At 38.6% G+C, this 24,148-nt stretch overlaps 1 protein-coding gene across 2 annotated transcripts in view; it reads right to left on the reverse strand.

Moving 5' to 3' along the window:
- Window positions 1-21,954, reverse strand: part of ZMYND11 (zinc finger MYND-type containing 11) — a 154,016-nt gene extending 132,062 nt beyond the window's left edge. For both annotated transcript variants that reach the window (XR_005010530.1, XM_036762064.1), the window contains exon 1: window positions 21,666-21,954. The gene's annotated coding sequence lies outside the window, so the exon portion shown is untranslated. The remainder of the gene's footprint in view (window positions 1-21,665) is intronic.
- Between the last annotated feature and the right edge of the window lie 2,194 nt (window positions 21,955-24,148).

Raw genomic sequence — 24,148 nt, forward strand, 5'->3', positions numbered from 1 at the left:
CTATTCCAATGAGCTCATATTATCCAAAAATGGAAAATGGAAGAGTATTTCCTTTACCATCATTTCCTGAAAAAGTTTAATCAAGGTAAAGCAGTCCCCATAAGGAGGACAAAAGAACCCAGAAATTGCCTTAACCAGCAATTTCCCTAGCAAGCAAAAAGAAATGGTAGCCCAGGGCAGAATTATTTTTGAATGCAAATAATTATTAAAACCTATAGAGTGAAAAGCAGTGGAAGTGAAAAAGAGCTGAAGTAGCATTCAAAAAACCCCAAAACAAAACCCTAAAATCTCAAGGGAAATAATTGGGGGAGGGGGGAGAGAAAGGTAGAAATAAAGAGGAAAAACACTTCTAGATCTCAAATTATATTAAAAGCAATGAACATCAAAGCATTTTGGTACTTCCTAAAGCACAGAACAGTAGACGAGTGGAAGAGACTAGAAAACCAAGCATCAGAAACAATTAAATTCAATAACCTAGTGTTCTATATAAACCAGATAATTTTCTATTTGATAAGGAGTGCTGGGAAAACAGGAAAGCAGTTTGGCAGAAATCAAATTTAGATGAACATTCGTATTAGCAAGGCAATAATCACAATATAGACGATAATTGTCAAAATGCCTAAGTAGTTTACACCATACGTTATCACAATAAGCTCAAATTGAAATATATCCTGAAAGAAAAGATTATACCCTAAAAAAATTAGAAGAAAACTAGACCAGATAATTTTCATACTAAAACTAGGTGAAGAATTCTTAACCAAGTATGGGAGAAGACCAAAGAAAATAAAATAGATCATTTTGACTATATGATATCAAAAAGCTTTTATATGAACAAAATCAATACAGCAAGGATAAGAAAAACCACTGATTGCGGGGCAGGGGCGGGAGGGAGGGGGGAACCAGACCAAAAACCTTTGTATCAATTATTTGTGATATGGGTGTGATACCCAAAATATTCAGGAATTAACATAAATGTTTAGGGCCAGGAGCTGCTCCCTCAATGGACAGGTTGTCAAGGAGTATGAACAAAAAGTTCTCCAAAGGACTGCAAACCATTAACACTTATGTGAATGATTCCTTCCAGAAAATAAGAGAAATGGACATCAAAACAATATTGAGTTTCACCTCATACTTAGCAAAATAGTAAATATGACAAAAGTGGAAATAGTTGATTGTGAGAGGGCTGTGAAAAAAATAAGCACACTCATACACTACTGGTGGAGCTGTGAATTGGTCTATGGCCCAGGGGTGGGGAAACCTGTAGCCTCCAGGCCACATGTGGCCCTCTAAGTCCTCAAGTGGGGCCGTTTGACTGAATACAAATTTCACAGAACAAATCCCCTTAATAAAAGGATCTGTTCTGTAAAACTTGGACTCTGTCAAAAGGCCTCACCCTGTTTACAGAACAAAAGGCCCCACCCTGTTTACCGACAATATTCCTGGGAGATTTCTTTTTGGGATCTTTTTGAGGAGGCGATCTGTGGATTCTTTCAATTTCTATTTTACCCTCTGGCTCTAGAATATCAGGGCAGTTCTCCTTGATAATTTCTTGAAAGATGATTTCTAGGCTCTTTTTTTGATCATGGCTTTCAGGTAGTCCCATTATTTTTAAATTATCTCTCCTGGATCTATTTTCCAGGTCAGTGGTTTTTCCAATGAGATAGTTCACATTGTCTTCCACTTTTTCATTCCTTTGGTTCTGTTTTATAATATCTTGATTTCTCATCAAGTCACTAGCTTCCACTTGCTCCAATCTAATTTTTAAGGTAGCATTTTCTTCAGTGGTCTTTTGGACCTCCTTTTCCATTTGGCTATTTCTGCCTTTCAAGGCATTCTTCTCCTCATTGGCTTTTTGGAGCTCTTTTGCCATTTGAGTTAGTCTATTTTTTAAGGTGTTGTTTTCTTCAATATTTTTTTCAGTATTTTTTTGGGTCTCCTTCAGCAATTCATTGACTTGTTTTTCATGGTTTTCTCGCATCCTTCTCATTTCTCTTCCAAATTTTTACTCTACTTCTCTTACTTGCTTTTCCAAATCCTTTTTGAGCTCTTCCATGGCCTGAGACCAGTTCATGATTTTCTTGGAGGCTTTTGATATTGGCTCTTTGACTCTGTTGACTTCTTCTGGCTGTATGTTTTGGTCTTCTTTGTCACCAAAGAAAGATTCCCAAGTCTGAGACTGAGTGCATTTTCGCTGCCTGGCCATGTTCCCAGCCAACTTACTTGACCTTTGAGTTTTTCAGCAGGGTATGACTGCTTGTAGAGTAAAGAGTACTTTGTTCCAAGTTTGAAGGGATGCACCGTTCACTTCAGAGCTATTTCTATATAGCCAGCTCTGCCACACCAGCACTCCTCCTTCCCCAAGAACCGCCAACCCAGACCTGACACAAATCTTAAGCAGGCTCTGCACTCCTGCCCTGATCCACCACTTAATTCCTCCTACCAGGTGGGCCTGGGGCCAGAAGCAACTGCAGCTGTAGTTCAGTAGCTGCACCACCTCCGCTGCACCCCAGGCGGTGGCCAAACTGAGAACTCTTTTCACTCTGTCCTAGCAGCTTTTCCCACTAACCTCTGTTTTCTTTGGTGTTTGTGGGTTAAGAAGTCTGGTAACTGCCACAGCTCACTGATTCAGGGCGCTAGGGCCTGTTCTGCCAGGCTCCTGGTCTGGTTGGTCCTGCTGCTGCCTACGCTGGGCTCCGCTCCACTCCCAGCTCCATGGGCGACAGACCTCACCTAGAGACCATCCAGGCTGTCCTGGGCTGGATCCCTGCTTCCCTCTGCTATTTTGCAGGTTCTGCAGCTCTAGAATTTGTTCAGAGCCATTTTTTATAGGTTTTTGGAGGGACCTGGCAGGGAGCTCACACAAGTCCCTGCTTTCCAGCCGCCATCTTGGCTCCGCCCCCCTTACAGTTAACATGGTCACATTCTCATCACAATTTTCTCCTCATTCATTTATACTGAATAATCTCTCTCTCCCTCTGCCTCTCTCCTATCTCTTCCTTCATCTCCTCCCCTTTTCCTCTACCTTCCCTCTCCCTCCTCCATCCATCCTTCTTTCCCTCCCTTCTCCCTCCTGTCAACCCCAAGCTCTTGGCTTGGAACACTTTGTCAGCAAAATCTAAAGCTATAACACTCCATTACTAAAACACCAAAGACCTGAGCCAGGAAGTAATTAGATTTAGTAATGATTAGAGAACAGTTGCTGGGTCAAGTGGAAACAGACCGAGTATTGCAAAAGAGTAAGAGTCAGTCTGGGGAGAAAGACATGAGATCAATATTACATAATAGAATGGGGAATCGATGACCTTCGGCAGCAGCAGTAGCACTAGAAAGGCAGCATGGTATAGGAGGAAGAGTGCTAAACTTGGGTTAAAAGAGGCCTGAATTCAAATTCTGTTTTTGACAACTGCTAACTGTGTGACCAAGTTCAAATTACTTAACTTATCTAAGCTTAAGAATCCTCATCTATAAAACTAGGATGAAAATACCTATAGTTTTACAAACTTTAAAACATATAAAAATCAGCTAATAAATAGGGCAAACTAAAACCCTTAAAAGCCTATCAGATTAAAACATAAAGACAGGACAAGAATGATACAGTACAACCAGTGGTTGGTACTACTAATAAATTTTAGCAAGGAATGAAAATTTTGTGTATAATTCTAGATTATTTTGCTTAAAACGTAATTTATTTTAAGGACATATTCTAGGAACTTTTACAGGTTAAATAAAAATTGCAGCTACCACTGTGCTCCAGAGAGGATAACCACTTAACAAATGCTTTACTGGTTTTATGAAAATCATAACAACTGCAAGAGAAGAAGAAATTGGAGAAAACTTAATTAAATACAATGTTTTACCTATATCTGGAAGTTTACAAAGCTAATACACTAGAAGCAAAAGACAAAATAAAACATTACCATTTGAGAGAAAACTTAATTACATTACTGTTCACTTCTCTACATTTACCAAGGAGTAAGGTATGTATTTCTATTTTATGTCATGAAACATAAGATATACAATTTGTATTTGTAGTACAACTGTAAAATTATAATGGATCCATTCAAAAATGTTAAAAATAGTTACCTAAGAAATTACTATTGAGAACACATAAAACTGTTTTAAATAACTTTTACTGCATGGCAGTGAAGGATATTTTATAGCTTAATATCTATCATCAGATCTCAATTTTTCAGGGCTGATGAATATTCTGTCTACTGTAGAATATTTATGCCCTTTCTCATTATTGTGATTTAATTTTTATTCATTCAAGAAAGTATTGCCTATTATTTGCATAGCAATGTGCTAAATATAGAAGAAATAAAGTAGCAGAACTTGGTCCTTGACTCCACCTCCTCTCCCTATCTCCACTCTCCTGGCCCACTCCCCCTCCCCCCCTCCCCCGCCAAAACTTACAATCTAGTTAGGCAAGCACATAAGCACATGAAAAGTTAAACAACAAAAAAGGTAAATAATTGACTCAGCAATACCACTAACTAAGTTTATACTCCAGAGAACAAAGAATGGGAAAAAGGACCCATATATACAAAAATATTTATAGCAGTTCCTTTTGTCAGGGTTAAAAAGTATTAAATAAGGGGGTGACCATCAACTGGGTAAGAGTTGAACAAATTATACTATATGATGTAATGGAATACCATTGTGTGATAAGAAACCATAAGTGATGGTTTGGGAGAAACCTAGGGAGACTTATATGAACAGGCTGAAGTGAGCAGATCCAGAAGAAAAATTTGTACCATAACAACATTGTAAAGACAAAATAACTTTGAAAGTCTTAAGAATTCTAATCAATGCAATGACTGATCACTATTTCAGTGTACTGAAGATGGAGGATGCTGCCTACATCCTGACAGAGAGTAATGGACTTGAGGTATAGAATGAGACATATTTTTGGACATGAGAATTTGCTTTGCCTGATTACAAGTCAAAAGGATTTTCTTTTCTTTCTTTTTTTTAATAGAGGAGGGTGGGAAGGAGAGAAAAATAAATGCTAGTTAACTGAATACAAGAGGCTTCTCAAGGCAAAAGATTAAGTGCAAAGTGAAACAGGCAGGAAGAAAAAAGCTAGAATTAAAAGGGAGATTTAAGTAAAAAGAACTTGAGCAGCTTTTGGAGACCAAAAAATTTTGAGTTTTATTAGGATTTGAAAAGATGTGGGGGTGAGGGGGAAATTACACCTTCTTTTAAAAAACAAAGGCAGAATGCTCACAACATGGAGGAGATCAGTTTTGCTACAGTAAAGGTCATATAAAGGAGAATCTGACAGTCATGCAGAAACTTGATCTCTTTTTAAAAACATTTTAAAAATTTTGAGTTTCAAATTCTTTCCTTCCTCCCCCCACTCAGACAGTAAGCAATCAGATATAGGTTATACATGTGCAATTATGTATAACATTTCCATTATCAGTCATTTTGTACAAGACTAGAATAAAAGGAAAAAACCCAAAAGAGTGAAAAACAGTATGTTTCAGTCTGTATTCAAAAAATATCTGTTCTTTGTCTGGAGGCGGTTAGTATGCTTCATCATTAGTCCTTTGGGATTGTATTGCTGAGAACAGCCAAGTTATTCATAGTTCTTCATCAAACAATATTGCTGTTACTATGCACAATGTTCTTTTGGTTCTGTTCACTTAACTATGCATCAGTTCATGTAAGTCTTTCCAGGTTTTTCTGAAATCATTCTTCTTGTCATTTCTTATAGCACAACTACAAATTACAATCATATACCACAGCTTGTTTAGCCATTTCCCAACTGATTTCCCAACATTTCCCAATTGATTTCTAATTCTCAGTTATCACAAACAGAGCTGCTATAAATATTTTTGTACAAGTAGGTTTTTTTCCCTTTTTTCGGATGTCTTTGAGATATAGACCTAGCAGCTGTATTGCTAGATCAAAGGGTATGCACAGTTTTATATCCTTTAGGGTATAGTTCTAAATTGCTCTCCAGAATGGTTGGATCGTTCACAACTCTACCAACAATTCATTAGTGTCCCAGTTTTCTCATATCCTCTCCAAAATCCAACATTTTCCTTCTTTGTCATATTAGCCAAACTGATTGGTGTGGGGTGGTATTTCAGTTGTTTTGACTTGCATTTCTCTAATCAATAGCTGATTTAGAGAATTTTTTCATAGGACTATAGATAACTTTGATTTGTCTGAAAACTGCCTGTTCATATCCTTTGACAGACCCTTGATCTTGACATTCAACTGCAAGTATTCAAGAACTCCAAATTTCCTTAACCTGATCATAATCTTTTTATCTTGATGCATGCCTCATTCCTTCTAAATCGACTCTTCATCTTCACTAAGACCTCTAATCCCTCCATCCCACAATACCATACCAAGTTATCCCCCTTGCTCTGGCTCTCCTGCCCTCTCCCTCCCCAATCTTGTCCATTGATAACCAGTTCTCTCCACTCCCCTCTCTCTACTCTTGATTCCCTTATTCCTTTGTCTTGCTGTCACCCATGCCTTGACATACCTCAATCTCAGATTTCCACCATCTAACTCCTTCACTCCTATTTGTATATTCATAAATAACTATGTCCACTACAAATTTATGCTAGCCAATTTCAAATGGGCCCTCAGTGCAAGAAGTCAATTCTATTTCTACTAGCTAATTGATTCCCTACCCCACTTCACAGCAGTAGCTGTTCAAAAGGTCCATACATACTCCACTCCTTTTCCTCATCTTCTGTGAGGGCCTTTCCCTATACTTCACCAAAAATATTTAGACCATTCACCAAGAATCCTCTCCTTTTCTTCATCCTATCTTCTGCAGAGCAGATTGCCCCCATTATCATTCCCACTCTTTCTAATATCTCTTCCTCTCTATTAGTTCCTTCCCTGCTACCAACACACTCATGTCTCCTCACCCTTAAAAAACCCTCACTTGACCTAACCATCCTGGATAGCTATTGTTCTATATCTTTCCCTCCTTTCTGGCTAAACTCCTGGAAAAAGCCATCTTCACTAGGTGCATCCACTACTTATGTCTTCTAAACTCTCTGTAATCAGGCTTTTGACCTCATCAATCAAATGAAATTGCTTACTCTGCTTACCAACGATGTTTAAATTGACACATCTAATCCTTATCCTTCTTTACCTTGCCAATCACATCCTCCAGGAAACTCTTCTTTCTGGATCTTTTTCTGACAATGCTCTCCCAGTTCTCCAATCTTGACACATACTACTTTATCTCCTTCACTTGTTCTTCATTCACAGCACATTCACTAACTGTGGGTATTCCCCAAGACTGTCCTTGGACCTCTTCTTTTCTCCATTCACTCTTCATTTGATGATCTTGCCAGTTTCCATGATTTCAGTTACCATCTTGATGATGATAATTCCCAGATGTAGCCTCTCTCTTCATCATGAGTCCTTCATCACCAACTGCCTGGTGGGTATTTCTAGCTGGATGTACCATAAGCATTTCAAACTTAACATTTGATCAGCTCTCTCCCTGCATTCAGCATCTCACAACTCCACTATTACTGTTGAGGGCACCATTATCCTCCTAGTTTGCAACCCCAGTGACATCCTCTTCATTCACCCTACATACGCAATCAGTTGCCAAATCTTACACCTTCATTCTCTACATCTTTCCAGTATGTCCCCTTCTTCCCATTCTCATTGTAACCATTCCTGTTCAGATACTCACCACATCTCATTTCTTCACACACCCTACATATACTATGACCTGCCATACCTTATACTTTCATTTTCTATGTTTCTCCTGTATGTTTCCTTCTCTCCACTCACACAGCTACGTCTCATCACCTGATGACTTGACTATTCCAACAGTGTTCCAATTCATCACTTTATCTCAAGTATCTTTTCATTCCATTCCATCCTCCACTGAGCTGCCAAAGAGATTTTCCTAAAGCACAGGTCTGACCATGTTCACTCCGAGAGATCTCTTATTACTTGTAGGATCAAATATAAAGTGCTTTTTGAGGTATTTAAATCATATAACCATGCCTACTTTTCCAGCCATATTCCTTTACTTGCACGTAATACTCCACCTCCAATCTCCATGCTTTTGCACTGGTACTCCAGCATATCTGTAATACTCTCCCTATAAAGCTTGCCTATCAGAATCCCTGGCTTTCTTTAAGACTCAGCTCAAGTACTACTTTCCTTCAGGAGGCCTTTCCTAGTCCCCACCTCAAAGGTTACTTTCTCTCTCCTCTATTTAACTTTTATGTAATTTAATCTGTTCTTGTCCTCAAGTACTTGGAGGCAAGGGCAATTTTTACTTTTTCTTATTATTTCTAACACCTAGCAAATAGAATGCTCATAGTAAATGTTGGTTGACTGAAGTTAAAGGCATCTAGACAGCATAGGGCAACTGAGTGGCACAGTACATGGAGTGTAGGACCTAGAGTCAGGAAGATTCAAATGCAGCCCCAGACACTTACTAGCTGTGTGACTCAGAGCAAGGCACTTGACATCTACCTGCCTCAGCTTCCAAATCTATAAAATGGGGACAATAATATTACCAATCTCTCAGGGTTGTTGTGAAGATCACATAAGGCAAAAATTGTAAAGACATTTAGCATGGTGCTTGCCACATAGTATGTGCTATATAAATGCTTATTCTTTCCCCCTCCTTTTTATGTATGAGATACAAGGAAAAAGGTGTAGGTTAAAGAATGAATAAAAGGCATTTAAGCACTATATATCAAGGACTGAGCTTAAAAAGCAAAAAATGAGTTATATAAATATGGTTCATGCAGAATGCACTTATAAATCATCATCTGCACACAATCAAAAAGCCACTATTTCTAAGTATTTGAAAATATGTGAGGCCCAGAATAGGGACCAGTGTTAGATGGTAATTTCATTGATGTGAGAGCTCCAAGTACAGGTCTGCACCTTCACTGAATCTCAGAGTTTAGGAACGTTTTCTTTGGCACCAAGAGGTTCAGAAACTTGTCCAAGATCAGTATGAGTTAGAGGCAACACCTGAATCCAAATCTTCCTGGTTCTGAGGTCAGCTCTCTTTCCACTACACCAAGCTGCCTCTCAATAAACACTGCCTTAAAAAAGTAAAGCAATTAGCTATTAGGTAGAAATTTATATATATGTATGTCTCTATGTGTGTATATATATAAATATATATACACACATATAAGTCTCTAATATAAGAATACCACTATGTGTTAAATTATGCCTATCGTTTTATAAAATTATACAAATTCATGTAAGTAAATTAAAGGTATCAACTATTTAAAGAATATAATCTACAAAGTACTTTTGGACTGGCATAAACAAGTAAATGCTATAAAGGAGGGTCAGAGGAAAAGGAAATATTTAACATTTGAATGATTCAGTACTCCATTTTGTAGAAGTACATATCATCTTTAACATAATCCTTATGAGATACGTAGCTCAATGTCTAAATATAAAGATTGAAAGCTTTTAAAACCTGTTAAAAAGTCCCATCATTTAAGTTAATTATCTTTTAAGTAACTAACCAAAGCTGAAGAGTTTCAAAACTAATGTAATGGACCATATATTAACTATTTGAATTAAGAATAAGAGCTTACATTTGCTTGAGGTGGGAGGTCCACAAGTGTTACATATTGTGCACATTTTTGGACTTTTTAATGCATTAGTTGTGCTTATTTTTCTTCCCCTTTCCAAATAATAATTATTTTTTATGTGGGATGGATCTCTGGGAAGGAAAGAGGGAAAGAGGAAGGATACCTGCGATAACTACAATTTAATAAACAGAAGATATCAATAAAAACTTTTTAAAAAATAAAAAAAGAATATACTTAAAAATACGATTTCAAAACATCCTACCAACTCCAAAGAGGGATCACATCACCTAATGAAATCACTTTCATTGTTCATTCCCTTAATTCTAACAAATGAGAGAAACTTGAAGTTATAGACTTTCTAACTTCTCAAAACCTAAAACTCATCAAATCAGAAACAGAAAAGAATATAGATGAAGAGAGTACACTGGTACAAGTGATGTCTTAAGATGAACAAAAAAGGGGAAAATGAATATTTGAAAATAGAATAAGTATTGTCATTTTTTTTTTTTTGCTTTTTGGCTGGGCAATTGGGGTTAAGTGACTTGCCCAAGGTCACACAGCTAGTACATGTGTCAAGCGTCTGAGGCCATATTTGAACTCAGGTCCTCCTGACTCCAGGGCCAGTGCTCTACTCACTGCACCACCTAGCTGCCCCCATTATTGTCATTTTTTAAAAAGTGTAAATGCTGGAACCTAGGATTTCTAAAAGTTCAGAGTAAAAAGATATGTTAACAGGATTTATGGTCAATGATCTGGAATTCATTTTAAAAAGAATGGCAACTGTCATTGCCTGGAACCACACAGCTGCTTGATAAGCAAGATAAAAGAGAATGGAGAAAATAGGTAGGGTGGCATAAAAACATAAATTCAAAATCCTTTTTTTCCATTAGTTTTTATCAATTCCCAACACTTCACAAAGCATTTAAAATGAGTATTTACCATTCATTTCTTTTAGCCTCTTTTCTTGATGTGCTGAGGAAGGCTTTCAGAAAGCCAAATCATCCAAAATAAGGAGGTGACAGGAGGGCCATACTCTGCTCCAGAAAACGTCTGGAGTATCAAATTCAGTTCCAAGGACATTTTTAGGATGGACACTGGTGAGTTGAATAGCATCCAAACCACTAAGAGAGTGAAAGGGATTAAGTACATGGCATATGAGAATGGTCTGTTAGGACGGCCATTCCCCAAAATCACTTTGTATATATTTTCTTCTGAGTTAGCAATATAACAGTTCTTCTCCTCTAGAAGAATATAAACTCCTTGAGGGCAGGGACTGCTTTAGTATCCCTAGCACATAGCACAGATTAAAACTTAGTTAATAAATGCTTTATGAATGAAGAAATGAATCAATGAAAAGACTTGGGAAGGGAGGATGGGTCTCACAGCAGTTTTAAAGAAATTTATAAGGCTGTCATGTGGAAGTGGGATTAAACTTGTTCTACTCAGTTCTATAGAACAGAACAATATGTGGGAAATGCAAGGCAAATTCATGTAAAAAATTTTTCTAACATTTATGGCTATGACAAAGTATGATGGGTTGCCTCAGAAGGTAGAGGGTATCCCCCCCCCTTATTGAAGGTGTTAAAGTACAGGCTGCCATTTAATTAAGGGTATATGTACAGAGGGTTCTTTTTCAGTTCAAAGTCCCTTTCAACTTTGTGTCTGATAGCCTTTTAAAAAGAAAAAAAAAGCCTTTTACAACCATGATTGGACATTGGCAGATATTTTTTTATTCTAGAATTTTTATTTTTAAATTTCTCACATTTACTGAAGTCTGTTTTTTACCTGATAATTTTTTAAATCACAATGACTGGTAGTCTGATTTTAGTAGCACCAGCCAGCGAACCACATAGGATTTAGTTATGTTCCTAAGGCTCCTAAAAATTATCAGATAATACTTAGTAAACAGATATTATGAAGTCTTAATAACTGCAGTTAAGTGATAAAGTAGTGTTCAAAAGAAGACAATTACTGTAAAAAATAAACAGCTTGCCTATTCAGGAAACTTAATCTGAAGGTGCTGGCATTTGGTATAAATGATTACACAGAACATCACTTAAATCTGCTAATTAGGTGAAACAATCACAAGGAAGTTACAATGTAATCTAAAGCTATTCACAGAATCAGAGCTAGATATTACTACTCCTTATGTCAAGATAGTCACAGAATTTCAACACATTTCACATTTTAGAGAAAATGTCCAGGTACATCCTAATTACACTTAAGTCACATTTTCACTAACCAATTCACAATTTTTCCTTTTAAGATTTGTGCTAGTTACATATATTCTAGTAAAATATACCATAATGTCTTCTTACTTCAGGTTGATGATCTTAAACTATAAGCTACCAGCTTGCTAGATGTCATATTATAGGGCCAGAAATACACAAAAAAGTAAAGAAAATAAGCAATATATGATTATTGATCTCAACTGTGATCTCACTTTACTCCTTATAGGAGCTGTTACACACTAACAATTATTTTTTCATGAAGATATGGTATTTAGTTACTATTTTAATTTCATCCAAAGTCTACATGATTGACCTGGGTTCTTTATGGCACATCCTTCCTTTTAATGGTCCAATTCATTCTTATATGTTCTCTCCTTCCAATTAAGAAAATCTCTTAGAGGTTTGCCCAATAGCATTGAAAACTGTAGAAAATGGATCTAACCATAATTTTATATAGGAAAGGTAGTGTTAAATAATTAACTCAAGATCAATACTTCCATTACTGCAATTAGTTGCAATTAAAAATGTGAATTATTTTATAATGATGAAGTTTTAAAAAGAAAACAATTTTCTCTTAATGGATCAGATTTCATATCCAATGTCATCCACAATATTTCCAATATAAATTCTTTGGGTAGTCTCTGAAATATTATCTCTATGCTAAATTAAACTCATTGTTTCCACTTCAGGAACTGGACAACTAATTATACTCTGTTGACTTAACAAAACTGAATATTCAAACTATATTCTCAAGTTCAAATTCTGAAAGAATGTTAAAGAGATCATTCCTTCCCAAAAGATTAAAACATACATCCATATTAAAAGGTCAATTAGGAAACTCATGTTCAAATACATTTGGTAACTGAAAATACTGACAATGAATATTTAGGGAAATGAATTAATAACCTTTAAAAGCAAATTCTAAATTTTTGTGCTTTCTGCCCTACTATGCCAAATTATTTTGAGTAGAATGTCTCAGAAGGATGTTTATTCAGAAACTTAACTAAGGTCAATTGTATGAGAGGTCAGTCCCTTAAAGTCACCTGTTTATCTTCAAATCTATAAAATCAGAGATTTAATAAAAAGGCATACTGTCCAAATACACCAAAGACACTAGTCTTTGGTTAAGTTTTTCATTAGAATGTAAATTCCTTGTGAGTAGGGATTATTTCTTCTTTGTATTAATTTGTATCCTAAGGCCCTAGTATGGTGCCTGACACAGAGTAGATGACTAATAAATGCTTGTTGATTGACTGTTGATTTAATTCATTACCACAGGGGGTAGAACCAAACGGTAGGATTTTAATTCTTTAATTTAATAGTAAAATAAGTATTATTTGGTGGTCAATGAAAAACTCAAGACAACGTGGAAATGTCTCCACTTCTATAAGCTTCAGTTTTTCATTTACTAACACTGAAGAGGGACACAAGTCAAGAGATATAGAATACATAATAAGCATAAAAGAAGATGCTGCCAGGAGAGATGATGTAAAATCTCTTTTATGAAAACATACTGAGAAATGCTAACTAGAAGTTAGGAGGGAAAAAAGGCATACTGGTCATTTTTACTATTTAAAAGAGAAAAACAACTTAAATGTAACACACACCCCCATCAGAAATGGTAGATATTGAAGTCCCAGCTAAATTAAGTTCATTTCTTCAACTTAAGGAAGCTTCTTACTTGAAAGGTAAGACTCTCATATTAAATCTCTACAAGAAACAGAGGAACTACATATTCTGCAAATGACACTTTTGAGACAACGACAAATTTGTGGACAACAAAGTATTGTGAGTTTTAAACATAATAATTTAGGGACAGTTTAAAGAGTAACACTTTATTTCTTGGTTTTCCTCAATTAATTTTTTTAAATAAGTTTAAGGAATATGGCTAGAACTCACCTGATGTATTTATTTCTTCATATTTTTATGTAGGGGCATTAGTTCATTTATTTAAATGAATATAAAAACATTATAGAATTGTGAAGCTTCATCACCTAGAGCAGCCATTTCAATCCAAACTGCAATGATCCAGCAGAGACTTTTTGAAGTAACTGTATTACTAAAGGCAATGACTCCTCTTTATTCCCTTACTACCTCCCAAATTTATCAAGAATATTTTTATTGGAGTAAACTCCAAAAGATTTAAAATTGTTTTTCTCTTAAACATAAGTATTAAAAGAAAGATTACGGGGTTGTTGTTTTCTTTTTTAACTTCCCTGAGCCATGTTATCTTCAAAATGTCTGCTGGCACAGGCAGTATAGTTTATGATGAAACAGCCAGCCTCCTGAAAGCTGCTACAAGCAGTAAGTAGGCTTTTGAAGTGACCTAAAGTACATTCATATTCACTTAAAATAACACAAACCCTGAAGCAAATTGTACAAAATTATTCTGTTCAATTATCCTGCAATTAATTATTTGCAATTTTCCATGATGAATAAATTAAAATGAAGTTTAAAATGCTAGAGTTAAGATTATATGAAATGCTTTCACTGTAAACTCCATTTAAAAAAAATTCTGGCTAAAAATGTTTAATTATTTACTCCATTCATGTAACTATGATAAAATATTTTTAGCTAAATAAAAAAACTTACCTTCTTTAAACAAAATTTAAAATTTAATCTTGCTTTAAAATCAATGAAATAACAAATTTTTTGAATGGGTTTGTCACTTAAATGTCTGGATTAAATGTCCAAAAATACATAATGTAAACATGTTTAATACACAGCTGTAGATATAAGTATTATTTAGTTTTTATGTGGCTATAGTTTAATGCAGCTATGACTGGAAAACTAGGAAGTTAAAGAAGGGACACTATGAGGAAAGCTTTTTGTTTGTGCTAGTTTTCTTTTTTTTAATGACCTTTAGTTAGAATACACATTTGAAACAATCAAAGTTAAGGCTTAGAGAGCAATTATTTTTCTGTTGTATGGCTTTTTTAAAAAAATAACCTTTGCTTCAAGAAAATTAATGCAAAAATGTTAAGTGAGAACTCATTTAAAAATAAAGTTAAGATTTACATAGTAATATTGACTCAATTAAAACTTATCTTAAGATAAACATTTTCCATTTATTCAGACTAAGATTCGCTTTGCTTTAAAAAGCTTCAATGTTATACAAATGTGAATTCATAAAACAGATTAGTGATTTGCTGCATAAAAACATCCACCATCAACTTCACCCCAACCCTCCAGAAAAGTTTCTTTGCGTGGGGTTTGCTTCTTTGGAACATTTAAAATGTGATCCACATACAACTTCTTAGGAATAAATCCATTCCATAGATTTCCTGCTACTTGTGGGAATTTAGGCAAATCCCTCAAATTCTCTGGGGCTCAGTTTCCTCATCTGTAAAATGAGAGGGTTGTGCTGGATGATCTCCAAGGTTCCTTCCAACTCTAAATTCTTTGATCTCATCATATGAGTACTCATAAATATTTAATTCCAGGCTTTCTTAACCTAGAGCCTTAAGTTTTTAAAAAAAAAAATTCTGATAACTATTTCCATGTAAGTGGTTTCCTTTGTAATCTTATGTATTTTATTTTAAAAATAGTTTTCTCAGAAGGAGTCACCAGACTGTCAAAGATGACTATGACATAAACAAGGTTAAGAGTCCCTAATTTAGTCTATTAAGCTTTATTCTTTGGGGGGCAAACAGAAGCATCAATGGAAAATTCATACTTAATTGGTACTGTCTAGTCAAAGTTTATCACTTTTTCAAATAAGGAAACTGAGGCCCACAGAAATGAAGTGACTTGCCCAAGGTCAGAGCCATGTCTTTGTACTGACTATAAATTCAGGACACTCTTACCACACCAATTTGTTATGACACATTTAAAAAGTACTTCTCCAGTGTTATAGGACATTGTCATTTAAGAAAAACTTTATGGTGCAACATGAAAATTTTAGATGTTGCCTCCATTATTTCTACTCTCACTCTTCTGCCATTTACACATGAAGTGCTACATATTTATTGATAATTCCCAGAAAGTTAAGGCAGACAAAATATTATTTTTCAGCTGTCTAAAATGACATAAAAGAAATATTTTGTACTTTATTGAAATACTTATTAAAAACTCAAATCTGTTTTATTAATAAGCTTGAGCTTCTCCCATCCATCTCCATTGTTTTTTTTAAGATCACTTCATGACAGGATATTTTAACATTTTAAAATGTCTTTTAAGCTACTGAAATTTAGCCATATATCCAAATGAACAGGGAAAATATGCTATTCTACAAAGTTCTGCAGAATACAAAAATTTACCCCAAAGTTCTAACAAATTTTTCTAATTTTATGATAGCTTTGTACTTTAAACTTAAAGAATGTAATGGAAAAAAAATACAGTGCACTGGCAAAATTTCTCTCATTAAAATAGCAATCACAGTTTCTATATAATACACTTAAGTTTTAATCAGTATGATTATCCTGTTTGTATATTCCTTTGGTTATTTCTTTTCTCCCACATGCTTCTTCCATTTTGACCACTCTACTATTCATCTCAGGATCAATATGCATACTTTTTTGGTCAGCGGTATCTATCCTCAGGACAAAAATTCAACGAAACACTGAAACCACACCATATTTCTCTTTCCCAATGAGGAAAAAAAAAAAACTCCAGAATTGGTGTTGATTTTGATGCAATCTTTAAAATACAGCATCTACTTTGTTAACTGAATAATAATTAATTTGTGACTGAAACAAAACCAGAGAAGATCCCATACTATAAAAGACTAATAACCTCTTCTAGAGAACAACTTGGTAGCCCACCCAGTCACCAGACAATATTTTAAAACCAATGGGACAGGTTCTTCTTTTCACAATCACCCAGCAACCCCCTTATTCCAAGTGGCATAAGGCATTATATTTTAATTGATACTTTTCACTTTTATTTTGGAATTCCACAATACTCCTTCTGATACATGAAGTATCAAACAAGGGTTTCTAAAATCAGATCTGGTGAACATTTCCAAAAAGGATGGGCAGAAAAAAACAGTTCAGTCAATTATGCTACTTATTAAAAGCTGTAGCTAAAGGTTTTGTGGTGAAGATAGTCAACACTACTGAGTGAATGAAGAATAAGGCTTGTGTATTAAGAGAAAGCCAACACCTTTAAGTAGTGCACAGCTTTCAGAGAGGATTGCTACTGAGAACTAATTATTAAAAGATCCTTGTAATCATTTACAAAGAAAATCAATCTTGCAGATTACAAAACAACAAAAAAACAAAAACCCTTATTTACTTACATCCCTAGATAACTGCCTATATCCACTTATAGCTAAAAGTGACTTATGGCCTGTAATTAAGAATGTAATATAGAGTTACCTTATAATAGCTTTTCTTCTTCCAGTTAGGAAGATAGCTATAGGAGTATCAATTACAGCTTATATTTACACAGTATTTTAAGGTATTTGCAGAGTGTTTTACATATTTTATCTTACTTAAATGATACAGTGTCTAGATAGAATAATGGACTTGGAGTCAAGAAGACTGGAGTTCAAATCTAGCCCCAGACACTAACTAGCTGTATGTCCCTAGGCAAGTCACTTAACCCCTGAAAGTTTTCTCATCAGTAAAATGGAGATAACAATAGTCTCTTTCAGGGTTATTGTGAGAATAAAATAATAAAAAAAACCCAAACCATTCATATAGCACTTTGCAAACCTTAAAACTTTTACATAATTATTGCTTGATCCTAACAATAATCCTGTGATCTAGGCAGTTTTTTACAGATATTTTACAGATAAGGAAACTGAGGCTCACAAGTTAAAAATGACTTGTCTAAAGTCTCCCCACCTATTAAGAGTAGACTTAGAACCAGAACCAGAGCCCAAGTCCAAGACTAGTACTGACTCTACAGTCAATACTGATTCCATTAACAAAGGAATACATTATTGGCTCCCTAAGGTTTTTAAAAAAATAATCAGTTATTTAAATTGTTAGCCAAGAACTGACTGTCAATTCAATAATGACTATAACACATGTAATATAATAGTATTACTCTTTTTCATTTCTATACTTCCTACCTCATCGATCAAAGGCATAAATTTGGTCTATATTTTTTTAAAAAAGACAAAAAAGACCCTAAATTGAACATAAACAAATTGGTGGCTAACGTGAAGGTTCAGATTAATCTGTGGTTTTCTTTTATAGTCCCACCATACCTCCCTCTATTGACAAAGATAACCTTAGCTATATACTCCCATTTGTTCTTTCAGTACATTCTGTTCGTTCAGGAGAGCGGGCATTGCAACTGTTATCTGGGAAAGTAAGATGTAATCTTGCTTTACTGCCAGAGCCACTATTGCCAGGGGGCAAACTGTATGTGAAGGAGTGCCCACATAGAGGAAATCACAGATCTATCAAAGTAACTTAGGGGGAAAAAATGACACTGGTGAATGTTGTGTGCATGAATACCTTCTTTTTCAAGCTGGCAAAACATAAGCTTGGTTGGAAAAAAAGATTCAAGACAAAGGATGAGAGAATATCAATCTTCTTCCAACCAAGAGAAGTTTTACTAAACAACAAAAAAGTCCAAATAAATGAGAAGAGTTCAGAATCCCTTTTTAAAGGGCTCTGAAATGAGATTTATACTGCAAAACAACCACCAAGAAAATAATCAGGTCAAGATAAATCATATATTAACCTATGTTAAAAGTATACCTAGAATGAGAAATGTTTCCTTAAAAAGTGCCTAATGATGAAAAAGTGCTATCCATGTGACAGAACCACTCACATAGCAAAAAGATCACTGTTAAATCCAATTAAATACTAAGAGTTTTCAGGCAGAACAGGATAAACTTTAAAACATTCTATAAAAAAAATAACATGGCAAATTTTTGCTCTCAACTTCTTCCTTTAATTTCTTTCATATAACTGCTTAATTACAAAGTTTTTCAAGTGGATGTGAGTTGTAGGGATATGGAGCAAAATGATAATCTGACACCAGGTAGTTAAGGCTGTAGTCAAAGTCTGGTTAAAATACTTAGAATACTTGTGTACAACAGTCTCATTAGAGTCATTGTATCCAACTAGAGATACAGGAAAGCTACCAAGTATAAAAGGCTTAGGCATAGAGGGCATCAACACTCAAAAGAGTTTTGAGAAGTATACATGGTATACTTTGTGTGGTTACACTGGCGAGAGAGACCCAAAAAAAAGTATCACAGATCTATAGAAAGGAAGAGACCACAGAGGCCATCTAAACCAATCCCTTTATTTTATAAATGAAGAAATTGACGTCCACAGATATAAGTGACTTGTTCAAGGTCACCACTCTCAGGACTAGAATGCTTAAAGGGTGAGCCACGTAGAGATATTATCTGTGCTTGTGAAAAGTACCTCATTAAGCTAAAACACTTTGTTAAAACCATAGCTAAAGTATTTTAATAAAAGAAAAATTACCAACAGCTGTTCACCATTATAGTTTGGATGAACTCATCTCAAATTTATCTGGGAAATTACTATAAACTACATTATCTTTTCTGACCTTTGAATTCCTAATTTAGTCCACCAAAAAAGAATGACAGTTAACAATGATTGTAAGACAAGCAGCAGACCACTGTACCAGAATTGGTCAGGTAACATACAGCAGAATATTCTTGCAAGGGTATTGGATATACTTAGTAACTCAGCTTTTATGTTCTAATGGTTTTTATTCTGAAACCAAAACTACAAATGGGTACTTGTCTAGGAAAGATATGTATGAAAAGACAACTTTGAAAACACCCAAGAGCTATTTCTCCAATATCTTACAAGTAAATGTAATTGTATCCTAAGATTGCTACCCCTAAGATGATCTTACCTTCCCTAAGTCTGGTAAAATCTGTTTTGTTACTTTTAACAAGGTCTGAATTAAAACTCACAAAGCCAATTTGATATGGAAGGGGAAGACTATTAAGTTTTCTTCCTTAAAAACTTATTTTAGGACAAAAAAAGATAATAAAATTGTTTACTGAAGTGATGTGGTGCCAGCTCCCTCGTGTTAAATGCCTGAGAGACTAAAACACTCCAAGAACTCTAAAAGTGTAAACCAATAACACCCTTTTCTCTCCTAACTCCACCTGCTTCATAATTTTCCTTCGTGGGAATGCAACAGCATCTTACAAATGATCAGTTCCATGTTTACAAGGTGGGCTTTCACTTGCTTTTCAATCAGACTATCCCAAAGTTCTTGTGTTCTACCTCTAGTGTCACACAGAGATCCTTAGCAGCCAGAGGTTCGGTCTAAAGGACAAAATTCAGGTCAAACAATCAAAGTACACACAATTCAAAAGGCTTCAGAAGCCCGGAGTGAGGAAGGACCTCCTCGAAGAGGTCGGGGGCAGCAAGAGCCAACTGACCACAGCCTCTTCCTCCGAATAGCGCCCCCCTCCATTCAGAGTCCATTAGGACACTGGGGAGTCTAGAGACGGACGAGGGGCTTCCCTCTAAAAAACCACAAACATCGTTTTTCTCAAAGTGCTCCCCAAAGGAGTAGACAAACACTGGCTTGTGGCGATTGCGGGGCACGAGAAGGTGGGCGAGGCAAAGGGAGGAACTTTTTATTATTTGTATTGAAAGGCGTGAGCGGCGCGGGGACCTGTTGAGGGAGGAGGACGCCGCCGGGGCCAGCGGCTCCCTGGGGCAAAAGGCCCCGCTAGCACCCGCGTCCTTCACGGGCCCGGCGGCAGCTGCCATTACTCGCCCAACAACGAGCCGCGCAGGCAGGCCGGGCGGCCGCGCTCCGCCGCCCTCCTCCCCTCCCCTTTTCCCCACCTCCCGGCCCTCGCCACACATACAGATACATGTTCCCGGGGGTGGGGAGGGGGGATGCTCCCAGGGCAGGGTCCGGGCAGCCCGAAAGAGCGCGGCCGGCCCTCGGCCTCCAAGCGACGCCCCGGCTTTCCCGCTGCCGACCAGGCCTCGGCGCGGTTCTTCCAAGGGAAGCTTTTCCCACCGTCCTATGAAAGCCACCACGGGGAGGGGGAGGGGATGCGGAGGGGGTCACTCTCTCACCCCTCAAAAAAAAAAAAAAGACACCGGTGCAGAAGCCACGACGCGAAGACGCACCGCCCACGGCCGCCCCCGCCTTCCACCTCTCCAGCCGGGGAGCACCCCGCGCTGCCCCACGCGGCTCCAGCGGCCAACTTCGGCCGGGGCGCCCGGGACCGAGCGGGAGGGGGGCGGATCGCGGTGCTGGAGGTGGGGGTCAAGAGCACAACAATACAGGGACTCCCTTCCCCGCCGGGAATTCTTGCGGAGGACCCCCGCCCCCCAGAGCGGGCTGCTTGTCCCCACCATTATGCTCCGGCTTCTCGCAGCCTTCGCCACCGCCGCCTCGGGCTCCTCCAGGGCCCCCCGCCCCGCGCACCCACACTCACTCATACACACACAGACATACACACATACACACTCACACACACTCTCTCCCGCCCATCGCCCTCCTTCCTTCCTCTTCTGCCCCAGCTCTGGGGACGGCGCGGCAGGGAAGGGCGGGAAGGAGCGGGGGGCGCCCCGGGGCGAGGACGGGGGGCGGCCTGCCCGGGGGGGGGCAGGTCCCCGCGGCCGCCGCCCTCCCTTCTCCTCCCCTCCCCTCCCGGCGGGGCCCGCGGGCTCCGGGCTCGCGAGTTTGGAAGGCGCCATGTTGATAATTCTCCATCACACAACCCGCCCCGGGAGAGAGGAGGCGAGAGACCCGAGGCGGGGGGGTGGGGGGGGCGGGAAAGGAGCCGCGACAATGGAGGACGAGAAGGAAAGGGCGGCGGGGAGGGCGCGCGCGGGGGCCGCCCCAGGGCGGCTGGGGCACAGTCCGCCCGGCGGGGCCCCCTCGGCCCGGCCGCCCCAGCACCAGCCTCCCCCTCAGTCCGCCCGCCCGCCTCTTCCCCACTTACAGCGTCGCTCCGCTCCTCACCTGGTGCTGCGGCGGCGGCGGCGGCGCGCGGGCGGGCGGCGGGCTGGCTCCCGAGCCGGGGAGGGTGGGAGGGAGCGAGCTAGCGAGGAGGGCGCGGGGAGCGAGGAGGGAGGGAGGGAGGGGGGCGGCGGCGGCGGCAGCGGCGGGGGCGAGAAGTTGGGAGGCGCGCCCGCCGGCCTGCCTGGCTGCCGGGGGAAACTTTTCAATCCCTTCCCCAGGCCGCTGCTGCCTCCCCCTTCACATGTTGGTTTTGTGTGCGTGCGTGTGTGTGTGTGTGTCTGCGTGTGCGTGTGTGTTTTCCTTCCCTCCCCTCCTCCTCCCTCCCTCCTTCCTTCCCTCCCTCCTCCCCGCTCTCCGCTCCCTCTCTCCCTCGCTCTCTCTTTCTCCCTCGCCCCCCCCCCCTTGGAGTTTTATTGTGTCTGATCCCCCCTCCCCCCGTGTCCACAGGTCAGGTTTCTCGGGGTAAACAGGGTTGATTTCCGAGGGTGCTAGGAGGAGCCGCCGCCGCGTGGGGAGAAGGAGAACTCTAGCGGCTGCCTCCGGATTTGCTTCTCTCCCCGAGCAGGGATTTTTTTTTTAACGTATATTTATATGATGAAAATAAATCTGCATTTACACCCAGTCACCCAGAGCCTCCCGCCCCACCCCAGCCCACCCCTCACCCCCCCACCCACTTCTGGATGCGATTTGTTGCAACTTAACACTTCTGCCTCTTCACGGATGTAGATTCTGTCTACACGTGTGAAAAACATATCATGCACACTTGAGTAATAATGAATAGTTGCTCTAGGCAAACATTTAAACGGGAGCTTTCTTTTTCATTGTTCATCAGCGGCAACTGTAAAAGAGGTGTGCGAGTGTGTGTGTGACTCTGGCAAGGATTGTGTTTAAATGGGATTACACTATTGTATTTACGTCTGTTATATTCATGTTTTATGTGGCCATGGGACTTCTATCCAAGGTTCAATAAGCTCCTTGCAGGCATTAATCTTTAAAATGACCAAAGTGTGTGAGATAGTTTCAGGACCTGATGTAGTAAAATGTAGTCAAAGAAAGTCGAAGGTACACTAAATCACATGGCTCGTATGTGGGGAGGTACAGAAATATCTGTTATTACATTTCATTTTAGCAAGGACAGTACAAATAAGGATTAGAGGAAGAGATTATTCTTTCCAATCTCCAGTTATAAATTAGGCCACAAGAAATCCTGTGTTCCGTTTAGGAAGGTAAAGGAGTAGGTGAATTTGGCTTTCTGAGTCTTGGATTCCTTCCTGAATGCCTGTCATTTAGGGCCAAAAACGGAGACAGGGCTCTCTGACCAAAGATCTTTTCTCGGGTTCTTACCTGGCTGTTAAATCTGATACTGCGCTGTAGCTGAAAGTCAGTTGGTCAGGGGAATGCACAAGGAGTGTTCATTTTTAAGCCAACCCGTCAGTCTTCTGCCAGCCCTTGAAGATTGGGTTGGAACTTTGAAGAACCGAAGTATATGGACATGCTTGTTTGGGGGCTCTGCCTTACTAGGTGGTCTGCTTCAGTGACTGAAGGAGAGCTTTATAGAACAGATATCACCGTAGCCTGGCTATTAAGTGATTCCCAACCCTGATTTACTTACACCTCAGGAGGTTTCCAATTATCTCATGGGATGTCACAAAACTGTCAAAACAAAATTAATTTGAAGAACATGCCACACAGCACTTTTGGAGGTGGTGTGGGGAAGTACCAGAAAGATTGAGACAAAGATGAGGTGTGGCAGTATCAAAAGGAACAGGGGGAATTAATTCCACCACTGGCTAATTGAAGCAAATAAATCAACTTCTATGCAATTCAAATTCTCAGTCTATGAAGTGGTGAAAATAGTTGGCCCTATGTATTTCAGAAATAGTTACACTTTCATTTAGTATGTACGCAGAGACACATATATAAACTATGTTGTGTTTGTGTAAAAAAAAAAAAGGTTTACTCTTAAAAAAATTGCCATATAAGTCCAAGTTTTAATCCAATTATATTTTGCAAATCACTTCAATTTTTATCTCTTTTGCCTTTCTCATCACAGACCAACTGGTGTTTCTGTATTTTCACTATATATCACTGTCCTCTGACTTTTCCCATGAAACTAACTTGACAATTTTCCCTTCAGAGCATGATCTTTTTGACCCACTTCATTCACCAGCTGCTAATCTCTCCTCAATCTAGGAGAGGGAGGTGGGGGAGGGGGAGCATCAGGGAGAAAGCAGCACCCAACCTTGGCTACCTCCATCTACTTTGGAAAGCGGTTGAGTGAGGGACAGAGGTGGAAAAAATAGAGATGAGATTTGAAAGGTACAAAGGGCTCTTAGGAGTCAATGAATCAGAGAATATTAAATCTGGAAGGGGTCTTAAATGCCATCTAGTTGAATCTCCTCATTTTACACAAGAAAAACACCCAAAGGGTGAAATCACTTCACAGTTAGTTTAGTACAGCAA

The sequence above is a fragment of the Trichosurus vulpecula genome, chromosome 5, assembly GCF_011100635.1.
Source record: "Trichosurus vulpecula isolate mTriVul1 chromosome 5, mTriVul1.pri, whole genome shotgun sequence".
In the NCBI taxonomy this organism is placed as follows: domain Eukaryota; kingdom Metazoa; phylum Chordata; class Mammalia; order Diprotodontia; family Phalangeridae; genus Trichosurus; species Trichosurus vulpecula.